Raw genomic sequence first — 14,506 nt, 5'->3', positions numbered from 1 at the left:
TTAAGAATGTAAAATGTCAGAAAAATAGTAGAGAAAATGATTTATTTCAGCTTTTGTTTCTTTCATCACATTCCCAGTGGGTCAGAAGTTTACATATACTAATTGAGTGTTTGGTACCATTGCCTTTACATTGTTAAACTTGGGTCAAACGTTGCGGGTAGCCTTCCACACGCTTCCCACAATAAGTTGGGTGAATTTTGGCCCATTCCTCTTGACAGAGCTGGTGTAACTGAGTCAGGTTTGTAGGCCTCCTTGCTCGCACACGCCTTGTCAGTTCTGCCTACAAATGTTCTATAAGATTGAGGTCAGGTCTTTGTGATGGCCATTCCAATACCATGAATTGTTGTCCTTAAGACATTTTGCCACAACTTTGGAAGTATGCTTGGGGTCATTGTCCATTTGGAAGACCCATTTGCGACCAAGCTTTAACTTCCTGACTGATGTCTTGAGATGTTGCTTCAATATATCCACATCATTTCCCTCCCTCATGATGCCATCTATTTTGTGAAGTGCACCAGTCCCTCCTGCAGCAAAGCATCCCTACAACATGATGCTGTCAACCCTGTGCTTCACGGTTGGAATGTTGTTCTTCGGCTTGCAAGCCTCCCCCTTTTTCCTCCAAACATAACGATGGTCATTATGGCCAAACAGTTCTATTTTTGTTTCATCAGACCAGAGGACATTTCTCCAAAAAGTATGATATTTGTCCCCATGTGCAGTTGCAAACAGTAGTCTGGCTTTTTTATGGCGGTTTTGGAGCAGTGGCTTCTTCCTTGCTGAGCGGCCTTTCAGGTTATATCGATATAGGGCTCGTTTTACTGTGGATATAGATACTTTTGTACCCGTTTCCTCCAGCATCTTCACAAGGTCCTTTGCTGTTGTTCTGGGATTGATTTGCACTTTTCGCACCAAAGTACGTTCATCTCTAAGAGACGGAACGCGTCTCCTTCCTGAGCGGTATGACGGCTGCGTGGTCCCATGGTGTTTATACTTGCACCGTGGGAACATTAAACTACCATATAATTGTCAGCATATATGGCACTGAATATCTTCTGCAGGGGAATAACACCTGTTGAGGTGAAATCTGTCCAAAAACATTATAAACCTACATTATAGGATACACCATTATAGACCTACATTATAGGATACAACATTATAGACCTACATTATAGGATACAACATTATAGACCTACATTATAGGATACAACATTATAGACCTACATTATAGGATACAACATTATAGACCTACATTATAGGATACAACATTATAGACCTACATTATAGGATACAACATTATAGACCTACATTATAGGATACAACATTATAGACCTACATTATAGGATACAACATTATAGACCTACATTATAGATACAACATTATAGACCTACATTATAGGATACAACATTATAGACCTACATTATAGGATACAACATTATAGACCTACATTATAGGATACAACATTATAGACCTACATTATAGGATACAACATTATAGACCTACATTATAGACCTACATTATAGGATACAACATTATAGACCTACATTATAGGATACAACATTATAGACCTACATTATAGGATACAACATTATAGACCTACATTATAGGATACAACATTATAGACCTACATTATAGGATACAACATTATAGACCTACATTATAGGATACAACATTATAGACCTACATTATAGGATACAACATTATAGACCTTATAGGATACAACATTATAGACCTACATTATAGATACAACATTATAGACCTACATTATAGGATACAACATTATAGACCCTACATTATAGACCTTATAGACATTATAGGATACAACATTATAGACCTACATTATAGGATACAACATTATAGACCTACATTATAGGATACAACATTATAGACCTACATTATAGGATACAACATTATAGACCTACATTATAGGATACAACATTATAGACCTACATTATAGGATACAACATTATAGACCTACATTATAGGATACAACATTATAGACCTACATTATAGGATACAACATTATAGACCTACATTATAGACCTACATTATAGACCTACATTATAGGATACAACATTATAGACCTACATTATAGGATACAACATTATAGACCTACATTATAGGATACAACATTATAGACCTACATTATAGGATACAACATTATAGACCTACATTATAGGATACAACATTATAGACCTACATTATAGACCTACATTATAGATCTACATTATAGACCTACATTATAGGATACAACATTATAGACCTACCTTATAGGATACAACATTATAGACCTACCTTATAGGATACACCATTATAGACCTACATTATAGACCTACATTATAGGATACAACATTATAGACCTACATTATAGGATACAACATTATAGACCTACATTATAGACCTACATTATAGACCTACATTATAGGATACAACATTATAGACCTACATTATAGGATACAACATTATAGACCTACATTATAGACCTACCTTATAGGATACAACATTATAGACCTACATTATAGGATACAACATTATAGACCTACATTATAGACCTACATTATAGACCTACATTATAGGATACAACATTATAGACCTACATTATAGGATACAACATTATAGACCTACATTATAGGATACAACATTATAGACCTACATTATAGACCTACCTTATAGGATACAACATTATAGACCTACATTATAGGATACAACATTATAGACCTACATTATAGACCTACCTTATAGGATACAACATTATAGACCTACATTATAGGATACAACATTATAGACCTACATTATAGACCTACATTATAGGATACAACATTATAGACCTACATTATAGGATACAACATTATAGACCTACATTATAGACCTACATTATAGGATACAACATTATAGACCTACCTTATAGGATACAACATTATAGACCTACATTATAGGATACAACATTATAGACCTACCATCCCCCAGATAAAAAGATCCTGTGCAATTTATAAAAATAACAAAAAATCTAAAATAAATCAAACTAAAACACTTATTTATGTTAACTTCTTAAAAAAATATATACATGATCATAATGACATTGTACAGTAATTGAAATAGACAGTGCATTTCATCACATCAAACTCCATTGATTAATAGGCTCCTGCTGTGAGATGTAAGGACATTATACGATTCTAGACCCAATACCACAGTAACAGAGTTTGTGGGTGAACTGAAAGATTACAGAGGGAAACTTGACGTTTCATGCCGAGGCAGATGCACATAAACATCGAAAAAGGCGCATTTAAATGCTTTTCCCATCATCTATATAAAAATACTTAAATGCTGTTTAAACACACAGCATAGGGAACCTTCCACCATGCTGTGGTGAGTAGGTTTGCGTCCCAAATGGCACCCAGGGCTCAACAGTAGTACATTATATAGTGAATAGGGTGCTTTTTGGGAAGCAGCCTAGATTTTGGCCGGCTGTGAGTCATTGCAGCCTTGATGTGACACAAACCATAGAGGGGAACAAATATGGTAACTGCAAGAGCAGCTTTAAAAATAACAGTTCAGCACAAATTACTTAGTCTTTCCACTCAATCCCAAGTTACATTTTCAATAATGGAAGTAGCTCGTCTGGTGAACAGAAAAAACTAAAAGAACCCCCAATCAAGATTTACTTCACGCTAATTTCCTAAAGAAGCATGTGAAGATGAAGAATAATAAATCAAAACATTTCCTAGGTCGTTTGAGATGATTCGCCATCGCTGCTTTCTTTCCTAACAGTGGCTGTAGACTCAAGCTCTTCCGGAATAGTCTCTCTAAACACTGAGCTAAGGACAGTTGACCCTGCTAATGGTAAAGGATAGCAACTTGAACCAGGGTAATCTGATTCTAGATCTGTGCTGGGGCCTACCTTTACTTTGCTCAAGCAGTTATTACTGCAGGCCAGGGAAGGGAGGTCCTTCCTGGATCCTGGAGTGTCCAGTGTGCCTGGAGGACATGTCATGGATGTTGGTGGAAAAGGTGTGAGGGAGAAGAGTGGAGAGAAAGTATAGGAAGCGACAAGGTTTTGCCTCGTCTTAACCAGGGGATTTGGTGAGACAGCTCTTTTCGCTGACTGCAGCAGGGAGGAGTGAGGAGATGGAAATAGTGAAGAGCTTCCAGACAACAGTCTCTCTACTGGTTTGGGTGGATGTCCTATTGGAAGTCTTTATTTAGGCTAACTGGTTCAGAAGGTAGACGACGGAGAATGGAAGAGCTAAAAACGTCCTACTGTATGTCATCATGACACTGACTGGGAAGAAGAAGAAACAAATAAATCACTCCTCATTTGAGTGACATTTAGGCTTAGTCCAACCTGTGTTGTGTTGAGTTTGATTCTGTGGTTGTTCCTCTGGCTGAGTCCTACTACTAGACAAGGGTGGACAGGTACTTTACTTTAATTAACAACTGTTAGACAGTTGCTATAAGACAAGGATTCATTCCCGTAGTCCCATAACACATATTGAACAAATCAACAAAACTCCAACCAAGATATTACTTCGATATGAATCTAGGAGTAAGTAGCCAGGCTGTCTCTACCGTCTCAGTTATTAGTCTAGGTGTAGCCAGGCTGTCTCTATACAGTCTCAGTTATTAGTCTAGGAGTCCTGGAGTAGCCAGGCTGTCTCTATACAGTCTCAGTTATTAGTCTAGGAGTCCTGGAGTAGCCAGGCTGTCTCTATACAGTCTCAGTTATTAGTCTAGGAGTCCAGGAGTAGCCAGGCTGTCTCTATACAGTCTCAGTTATTAGTCTAGGAGTCCAGGAGTAGTTAGGCTGTCTCTATACAGTCGCAGTTATTAGTCTAGGAGTCCAGGAGTAGCCAGGCTGTCTCTTTGCAGTCTCAGTTATTAGTCTAGGTGTAGCCAGGCTGTCTCTATACAGTCTCAGTTATTAGTCTAGGAGTCCAGGAGTAGCCAGGCTGTCTCTCTGCAGTCTCAGTTATTAGTCTAGGAGTCCAGGAGTAGTTAGGCTGTCTCTATACAGTCTCAGTTATTAGTCTAGGAGTCCAGGAGTAGTTAGGCTGTCTCTATACAGTCTCAGTTATTAGTCTAGGAGTCCAGGAGTAGTTAGGCTGTCTCTATACAGTCGCAGTTATTAGTCTAGGAGTCCAGGAGTAGTTAGGCTGTCTCTATACAGTCTCAGTTATTAGTCTAGGAGTCCAGGAGTAGCCAGGCTGTCTCTTTGCAGTCTCAGTTATTAGTCTAGGTGTAGCCAGGCTGTCTCTATACAGTCTCAGTTATTAGTCTAGGAGTCCAGGAGTAGCCAGGCTGTCTCTTTGCAGTCTCAGTTATTAGTCTAGGTGTAGCCAGGCTGTCTGTATACAGTCTCAGTTATTAGTCTATGAGTCCTGGAGTAGCCAGGCTGTCTCTACAGTCTCAGTACAGAACCAGGTACAGCCGAGCTGGCTGGCTGGCTAGACGACTGACTATGACCAAGGCGGTGAATTATTAAATGGTGGGTCATTGAGAGCTAGGTTAATAATTTAAGATGTTTGATGTGGCTGGACTCCATGGTATTTGGAAGACAGGGAAAAAAGTGAAAAGGGTTGGTTCCAACACAATTCTCCTGTATTCCAATCGGTATACATTTTTTTTCTGACCCTGGATCTGTACCTAAGGCAAACTTCCCCCATAGCATTTCTAACGCAGGGCTCAGATACCAGCAGAAGACAACCCAGAGCATGTTAATGGAGGCCTATAGGGTCCATCATCATTCATCTACTGTAGTCTATTTTGACATTGGTTATCCATTTCTCACGTGGTCTGCTGCTGTTTGTACCGTTACGGTTAGTCTGGGTAGAATAGTCCTTAGAGAACAAATCAAGTTCACTGAATTGAACTTGTCCTACGATTAGAGAAGGGCATACCTACCACTACAGCCCTGTTGGTTCTCCGTGTGTTGTAACTTTTAATGGGTTACAGAGTTCATGTTTACAGTTAATTCATTGAGCTGTATCTAAAGATATTTTCTTCACAGTTATTTACATACATAATTATAATAGAATTCTTGTGATGGAGATTGAGAGAACTACATACATATTCCTGTTGTATTGGTTATTACGCTATTGACTGCAAGTTCCAGAATGCCTTGCGACAGGTAGTAGGAAGAGGGGAGAATGCACCGGTTATGTACAAGTGACAAGTGATTATCCTGACTTTCGCTAGCAACTTTCTTTTATTGTTTTGTAGAATCTAAAGTTAAATGTAATGTGAACAAGTATTATTACTAAAAGAAGCTTTCATTTCAAACCCGACGTCCCGAGTCATTACTTTGAAGATAGTTATTCTATACCGTGCACAGCCCTGGACAGCGTACTCCATCCCTGTCAGAGGTAACAGTGGGGGAACCATGAGATATGTCAGCAGAAGGTAGCGGTAGAGTGGGCATACAGGACAGCCTTGGCTCACACCCCACTCAGCACCGTCTGCCAATCTCCTCAACACTTCACTCTACTCCAGTCTACAGACAGCAGCAACCTGAGCCATGGAGTCTTAACCTGCCTGAGCTCAGGAACAAAGATATCATTCTAACCAGAGCTTCTCACACACACACCTCTCTGGAATGGGGTCTAAGAGGTACTCAGAAGACCCCCTCGACAGTAACACACATTCACTCGCACTCCATCCAGTCTTGAAACAGTGAAGGGGTACTCTGTTCTAAATATGACCAACTCCATTAGCTGGCCATCTGAAAAATCACCCCCCCCCCACTCCTAACCCTCTGCCCTCAACATAGGAGGGAAGGGGGGACTCTCTCTGCTGTCAACAGCTCAGCTGTCACACACGTACACCCCCCCACCTCCTCTCGGATCAGACAAGGTTATCCTCTATCAGCCCGGCTAAGACCGTAGCTAATCTACAGAGGAACTGGGAGGGGAAGTTACAACAGGACTCTGGAAAATTGATCCCTGATCAGAAGTAGACAAACTAATTCTCAGCAGAGCTCAGGAGCGACACGGCCTGACAAGATGACAGCAAACCCTGTCTACTACAGACTAGCATACATACCACAGTGGTAAAAGCCTGTCTACTACAGACTAGCATACATACCACAGTGGTAAAAGCCTGTCTACTACAGACTAGCTGACAGACTAGCATACATACCACAGTGGTAAAAACCTGTCTACTACAAACTAGCTGACAGACTAGCATACATACCACAGTGGTAAAAGCCTGTCTACTACAGACTAGCTGACAGACTAGCATACATACCACAGTGGTAAAAGCCTGTCTACTACAGACTAGCTGACAGACTAGCATACATACCACAGTGGTAAAAGCCTGTCTACTACAGACTAGCATACATACCACAGTGGTAAAAGCCTGTCTACTACAGACTAGCATACATACCACAGTGGTAAAAGCCTGTCTACTACAGACTAGCATACATACCACAGTGGTAAAAGCCTGTCTACTACAAACTAGCTGACAGACTAGCATACATACCACAGTGATAAAAGCCTGTCCCTGTCTACTACAGACTAGCATACATACCACAGTGGTAAAACCCAAACTGTCTACTACAGACTACTACAGCATAGCATACATACCAGTGGTAAAACTACCTGTCTACTACAGACTGTCTACTACAGACTAGCATACATACCACAGTGGTAAAAGCCCCACAGTGTCTACTACAGACTAGCATACATACCACAGTGGTAAAAGCCTGTCTACTACAGACTAGCATACATACCACAGTGGTAAAAGCCTGTCTACTACAGACTAGCATACTGACAGACTAGCTGACAGACTAGCAACATACATACCACAGTGGTAAAAGCCTACTACACAGTAGCATAAAAGCCTGTCTACTACAGACTAGCATACATACTAGTGGTAAAGCCTGTCTACAGACTACAGACTAGCATACATACCACAGTGGTAAAAGCCTGTCTACTACAAACTAGCTGACAGACTAGCATACATACCACAGTGATAAAAGCCTGTCTACTACAGACTAAAACCCTGTCTACTACAGACTAGCATACATACCACAGTGGTAAAACCCTGTCTACTACAGACTAGCATACATACCACAGTGGTAAAACCCTGTCTACTACAGACTAGCATACATACCACAGTGGTAAAACCCTGTCTACTACAGACTAGCATACATACCACAGTGGTAAAACCCTGTCTACTACAGACTAGCATACATACCACAGTGGTAAAACCCTGTCTACTACAGACTAGCATACATAACACAGAGGTAAAAACTGTTATTTCTGCTAAATATAAAAGTGTACAATGGAGAACAATCATGTGGTTGGTGTTGGAAGGCCAGAGACTGTGCTGTTTTTAGGGGCTGTTTGGTTTTTAGAAGCGCTTGTTGCAGGTTGACTAGCTGCCTCTCATTGCGAGACAACATACCACAAAGACCTTGGATGCTTCCCAAATGGAACCCTAATTCCTATATAGTGCACTACTTTTGACCAGAACCCTAGTGTGCCCTCATCTACAGTAGTGCACTATAAAGGAAAATGGGGTTCCATTGGAGACTAAGACCTTGAAACGACTCTGCTCTGGTTTGTCTGAGGAGGAGGACGAATTCTCATCATTCCCAACATGGTTTGTGGACGTTGTCCTCACATAATTGAGAGATTTAGGATATGTTCAACGTTTTTCCATTTCACAACATGAAACATGTTTATGGCGACTAGGACTTTAGGTTTTGTCTATAGGACCACAACGGTGACCTCATTCATCAATGTGGGCACCCCAGGGTGAAGGTTCCCATACATACAGATCTAGGATCAGCTTTCCTTCGACCAAACCCAACTTTAACCATTAAGGGGCAACTTAGACATTCTCAGAATCATCTGCCACTAACCTTCATACGTCCAGACAGACTGACAGGTCGTCATGGGAACACTCAACACACCACATTGATCATATGTGCAATCGATTCATTGACCAGTACATCCCATGACAAGATGTTCAAAGGTCACCTTCATGAAGTTTGTTATAGGTTAGTTCCTAATTAATATGTTTATAAAGATAGTTACTATTAGTTATGTTGCTATAGGCTCATCTTCAATGAATACATTTTCTGTGACTTCAAACCTCAAACCTCAAGCAGTATACACACACTGATCAACCTTAAACAAGATTGGTCATATTCTGCTGAGTCCCCTGCTTGGAGCCGATAAGCTGACTTCACCAATGCAGATCTGAAAGCTGCGTTTACTTACTCACCTTTCAGTGTTTGGAAACAATGGATGACTCTTTTCGGGATTTCATTTGATTGATTGATTTTCCCTTACCAGTCAACCAACGGTCGACGCTCGAACTTGTACAGCCTGCATACAGTATCCTTTATAACCACGGAGGTGTCAGACCCCATACAACATCAATGTGTACATATCACAACATCATATATAGACAGGAAGTATTCTCAATAGGTTGGATAAACATGGTGAACCACATCCTCCGCTCCTCCTCAGACTAATCCTGAGTAATGGCCTGGACGGGGGCTCAGCCGTTGAATCGAGACGCGGTTAACTGCTCTGCATGTTGTTTGCCATTTGTGCTTTTGTGTCTTTCCCCTAATTGCTGGAGACAATTACATTTAATTCAATGGGACTTAATCAATCCCCCCTGGGGCAATTAAGGTATTAACCAGGGCACAGCCACATATCCTCCACATACATCGCATGCAACACAGGGTGAACACAGACATTAGCCTAAATCCTTAAAATCCTCAAAAGCTTAAACATTTTACAGAATTTAAATGTTATAGAAGTAGAGGTAGCAGTAATAGTAGTAGCAGTAATAGCACTGGCAGTAATAGTAGTAGCACTAATAGTAGTAGCAGTAATAGTACTGGCAGTAATAGTAGTAGCACTAATAGTAGTAGCAGTAATAGCACTGGCAGTAATAGTAGTAGCACTAATAGTAGTAGCAGTAATAGCAGTAATAGTAGTAGCAGCTAATAGTAGTAGCAGTAATAGCACTGGCAGTAATAGCACTGGCAGTAATAGTAGTAGCACTAATAGTAGTAGCAGTAATAGCACTGGCAGTAATAGTAGTATCACTAATAGTAGTAGCAGTAATAGCACTGGCAGTAATAGTAGTAGCACTAATAGTAGTAGCAGTAATAGCACTGGCAGTAATAGTAGTAGCACTAATAGTAGTAGCAGTAATAGCACTGGCAGTAATAGTAGTAGTAATAGTAGTAGCAGTAATAGTAGTAGCACTAATAGTAGTAGCAGTAATAGCACTGGCAGTAATAGTAGTAGCACTAATAGTAGTAGCAGTAATAGCACTGGCAGTAATAGTAGTAGCACTAATAGTAGTAGCAGTAATAGCACTGGCAGAAATAATAGTAGCACTAATAGTAGTAGCAGTAATAGCACTGGCAGAAATAATAGTAGTAGCAGTAATAGCACTGGCAGTAATAGTAGTAGCAGTAATAGTAGTAGCAGTAATAGTAGTAGCACTAATAGTAGTAGCAGTAATAGCACTGGCAGTAATAGTAGTAATAGCAGTAGCAGTAATAGTAGTAATAGTAATAGCACTAATAGGCAGTAATAGTAGTAGCACTAATAGTAGTAGCAGTAATAGCACTGGCAGAAATAATAGTAGCACTAATAGTAGTAGCAGTAACTGGCAGTAATAGTAGTAGCACTAATAGTAGTAGCACTAATAGTAGTAATAGCATAAATAATAGTAGTAGCAGTAATAGTAGCACTAATAGTAGTAGCAGTAATAGTAGTAGCACTAATAGTAGTAGCAGTAATAGCACTGGCAGAAATAATAGTAGCACTAATAGTAGTAGCACTAATAGTAGTAGCAGTAATAGTAGTAGCAGTAATAGCACTAATAGTAGTAGCAGTAATAGTAGTAGCACTAATAGTAGTAGCACTAATAGCACTGGCAGTAATAGTAGTAGCACTAATAGTAGTAGCAGTAATAGCACTGGCAGTAATAGTAGTAGCACTAATAGTAGTAGCAGTAATAGTAGTAGCAGTAATAGTAGTAGCAGTAATAGCACTGGCAGAAATAATAGTAGTAGCAGTAATAGTAGTAGCAGTAATAGTAGTAGCAGTAATAGTAGTAGCAGTAAGCACTAATAGTAGTAGCAGTAATAGTAGCAGTAATAGTAGTAGCACTAATAGTAGTAGCACTAATAGTAGTAGCAGTAATAGTAGTAGCACTAATAGTAGTAGCAGTAATAGCACTGGCAGTAATAGTAGTAGCACTAATAGTAGTAGCAGTAATAGTAGTAGCAGTAATAGTAGTAGCACTAATAGTAGTAGCAGTAATAGCACTGGCAGTAATAGTAGTAGCACTAATAGTAGTAGCAGTAATAGTAGTAGCATAGTAGTAGCAGTAATAGTAGTAGCAGTAATAGCACTGGCAGAAATAATAGTAGTAGCAGTAATAGTAGTAGCAGTAATAGTAGTAGCAGTAATAGTAGTAGCACTGGCAGTAATAGTAGTAGCACTAATAGTAGTAGCAGTAATAGTAGTAGCACTAATAGTAGTAGCAGTAATAGCACTGGCAGTAATAGTAGTAGCACTAATAGTAGTAGCAGTAATAGTAGTAGCAGTAATAGTAGTAGCAGTAATAGTAGTAGCAGTAATAGTAGTAGCAGTAATAGCAGTAATAGCAGTAGCAGTAATAGTAGTAGCAGTAATAGTAGTAGCAGTAATAGTAGTAGCAGTAATAGCACTGGCAGTAATAGTAGTAGCACTAATAGTAGTAGCAGTAATAGCAGTACTAGTAATAGTAGTAGCAGTAATAGTAGTAGCACTAATAGTAGTAGCAGTAATAGCAGTACTAGTAATAGTAGTAGCAGTAATAGCACTGGCAGTAATAGTAGTAGCACTAATAGTAGTAGCAGTAATAGCAGTACTAGTAATAGTAGCAGTAAAAGTAGTATCTTTATCACAAGAGCCTTGAGAGGTAGAAAGAGAGACTGAGAATGCATTCTGAAATGGCACCCTATAGAATGCACTACTTCTGACCAGAGTCTTATGGGCCTTGGTCAAAAGTAGTGACCTAGAAAGGCTATATGGTGACATTTAGAACACGATCTCAGTCCAGTGGGTGGTCAGCCATAGAGAAAGAGAGGGGACCAACTCGTGGATTAAAGGACATGGTGAAATAATTAACCCCCCAGCCAGGGGCAGGCCAGGCCAGAGGAGAACAGGGTGGTCTGGAGGTCCATGGGGTACAGCTAGGCTACCCACCTACATCCTTCCTCCTAGAGTAAACCACAGGGGCTTAGGTCAACCAGAGTGGGTGGTCAGCCATAGGGAATGAAATAATTAACCCCCAGCCAGGGGCAGGCCAGGCCAGAGGAGAACAGGGTGGTCTGGAGGTCCATGGGGTACAGCTAGTGCTGTGTGGTCAACCAGAGGTGGGAATGGTGTGTGTGTGTGTGTGTGTGTGTGTGTGTGTGTGTGTGTGTGTGTGTGTGTGTGTGTGTGTGTGTGTGTGTGTGTGTGTGGCAGGAGACTGTGCCATCAGGCTGAGGTCTTAGCGTGGGACTCTTACTGAGGATTACTAGAGCTGGGATCTGGGCCATCAGGCTGAGGTCTTAGCGTGGGACTCTTACTGAGGATTACTAGAGCTGGGATCTGGGCCATCAGGCTGAGGTCTTAGCGTGGGACTCTTACTGAGGATTACTAGAGCTGGGATCTGGGCCATCAGGCTGAGGTCTTAGCGTGGGACTCTTACTGAGGATTACTAGAGCTGGGATCTGGGCCATCAGGCTGAGGTCTTAGCGTGGGACTCTTACTGAGGATTACTAGAGCTGGGATCTGGGGATCAGGCTGAGGTCTTAGCGTGGGACTCTTACTGAGGATTACTAGAGCTGGGATCTGGGCCATCAGGCTGAGGTCTTAGCGTGGGACTCTTACTGAGGATTACTAGAGCTGGGATCTGGGCCATCAGGCTGAGGTCTTAGCGTGGGACTCTTACTGAGGATTACTAGAGCTGGGATCTGGGCCATCAGGCTGAGGTCTTAGCGTGGGACTCTTACTGAGGATTACTAGAGCTGGGATCTGGGCCATCAGGCTACTATTTCTATGTATCTTAAAAGAAATGACAAATCTCTTTACAGAGAAGACAAACTTATTTAAAGGGAGTCAACTATTTCCTTGAACATACTCCTAAATTCAGTGGGGAAATCCCATATTTGGAGGGAAAACTCACAGAAACGTTGTAGTGTTTTAGATTAGTTATTGTAGAGTAGTAGAAACAAAACATACATTGTCACATTTTATTACACATCAATTGGTGTTTGTTGACGAGAGGAAAGAAGTCTTTCCTGTGAGAAGTAGTTGGGAGACAGGTGAGGAGACGTGCTCGTTTCTTTTAGGGGTAGATCAGCTTTAATATTGCAGATAGATCGTAGCTTCCATCAATGTAGTTGTCTGCTTCATTTCCAAACCCCCTTAGATTGTTTTGTAAATAAATAATATATATATATATATCTCAGCAAAAAAAGAAACGTCCTCTCACTGTCAACTGCGTTTATTTTCAGCAAACTTAACATGTGTAAATATGTGTATGAACATAAGACTCAACAACTGAGACATAAACTGAACAAGTTCCACAGACATGTGACTAACAGAAATTGAAAAATGTGTCCCTGAACAAAGTAACGGTCAGTATCTGGTGTGGCCACCAGCTGCATTAAGTATCTCCTCCTTATGGACTGCACCAGATTTGCCAGTTCTTTCTGTGAGATGTTACCCCATTCTTCCACAAAGGCACCTGTAATTTCCTGGACATTTCTGGGGGGAATGGCCCAAGCCCTCAACCTCTGATCCAACAGGTCCCAGACGTACTCAATGGGATGAGCTCTTCACTGGCCATGGCAGAACACTGACATTCCTGTCTTGCAGGAAATCACGCACAGAATGAGCAGTATGGCTGGTGGCATTGTCATGCTGGAAGGTAATGTCAGGATGAGCCTGCAGGAAGGGTACCACATGAGGGACGAGGATGCCTTCCTTGTAACGCACAGCATTGAGATTGCCTGCAATGACAACAAGCTTAGTCCGATGACGCTGTGACACACCACCCCAGACCATGACGGACCCTCCACCTCCAAATCGATCCCGCTCCAGAGTACAGGCCTCGGTGTAACGTTCATTCCTTCAACGATAAACGCGAATCCGACCATCACCCCTGGTGAGACAAAACCGTGACTCGTCAGTGAAGAGCACTTTTTGCCAGTCCTGTCTGGTCCAGCGACGGTGGGTTTGTGCCCATAGGCGACATTGTTGCAGAGCAGTCATTTGAAAAAGTAAGGAAATTTCAGCGAGACAACTCAAAGGCTAAATCCATTACACCAAGATAATGGAATTCATTGCCCTTGACAATCAACTGTTCTCCGTCGTGGGTGATGTTGGCTTTCGCTGACTGGTCGAGCACCGGTTACACTTTTTTAATATATCTTTTTTAACTATTATTCCAGATGTTGCCCTACCGGAGTTACACAGTAATAGCGTCAGCAATATCAGCC

Source organism: Oncorhynchus keta, unplaced genomic scaffold, assembly GCF_023373465.1.
Source record: "Oncorhynchus keta strain PuntledgeMale-10-30-2019 unplaced genomic scaffold, Oket_V2 Un_contig_18163_pilon_pilon, whole genome shotgun sequence".
Lineage (NCBI taxonomy): Eukaryota > Metazoa > Chordata > Actinopteri > Salmoniformes > Salmonidae > Oncorhynchus > Oncorhynchus keta.
Note: the sequence above shows the minus strand (reverse complement) of the source record.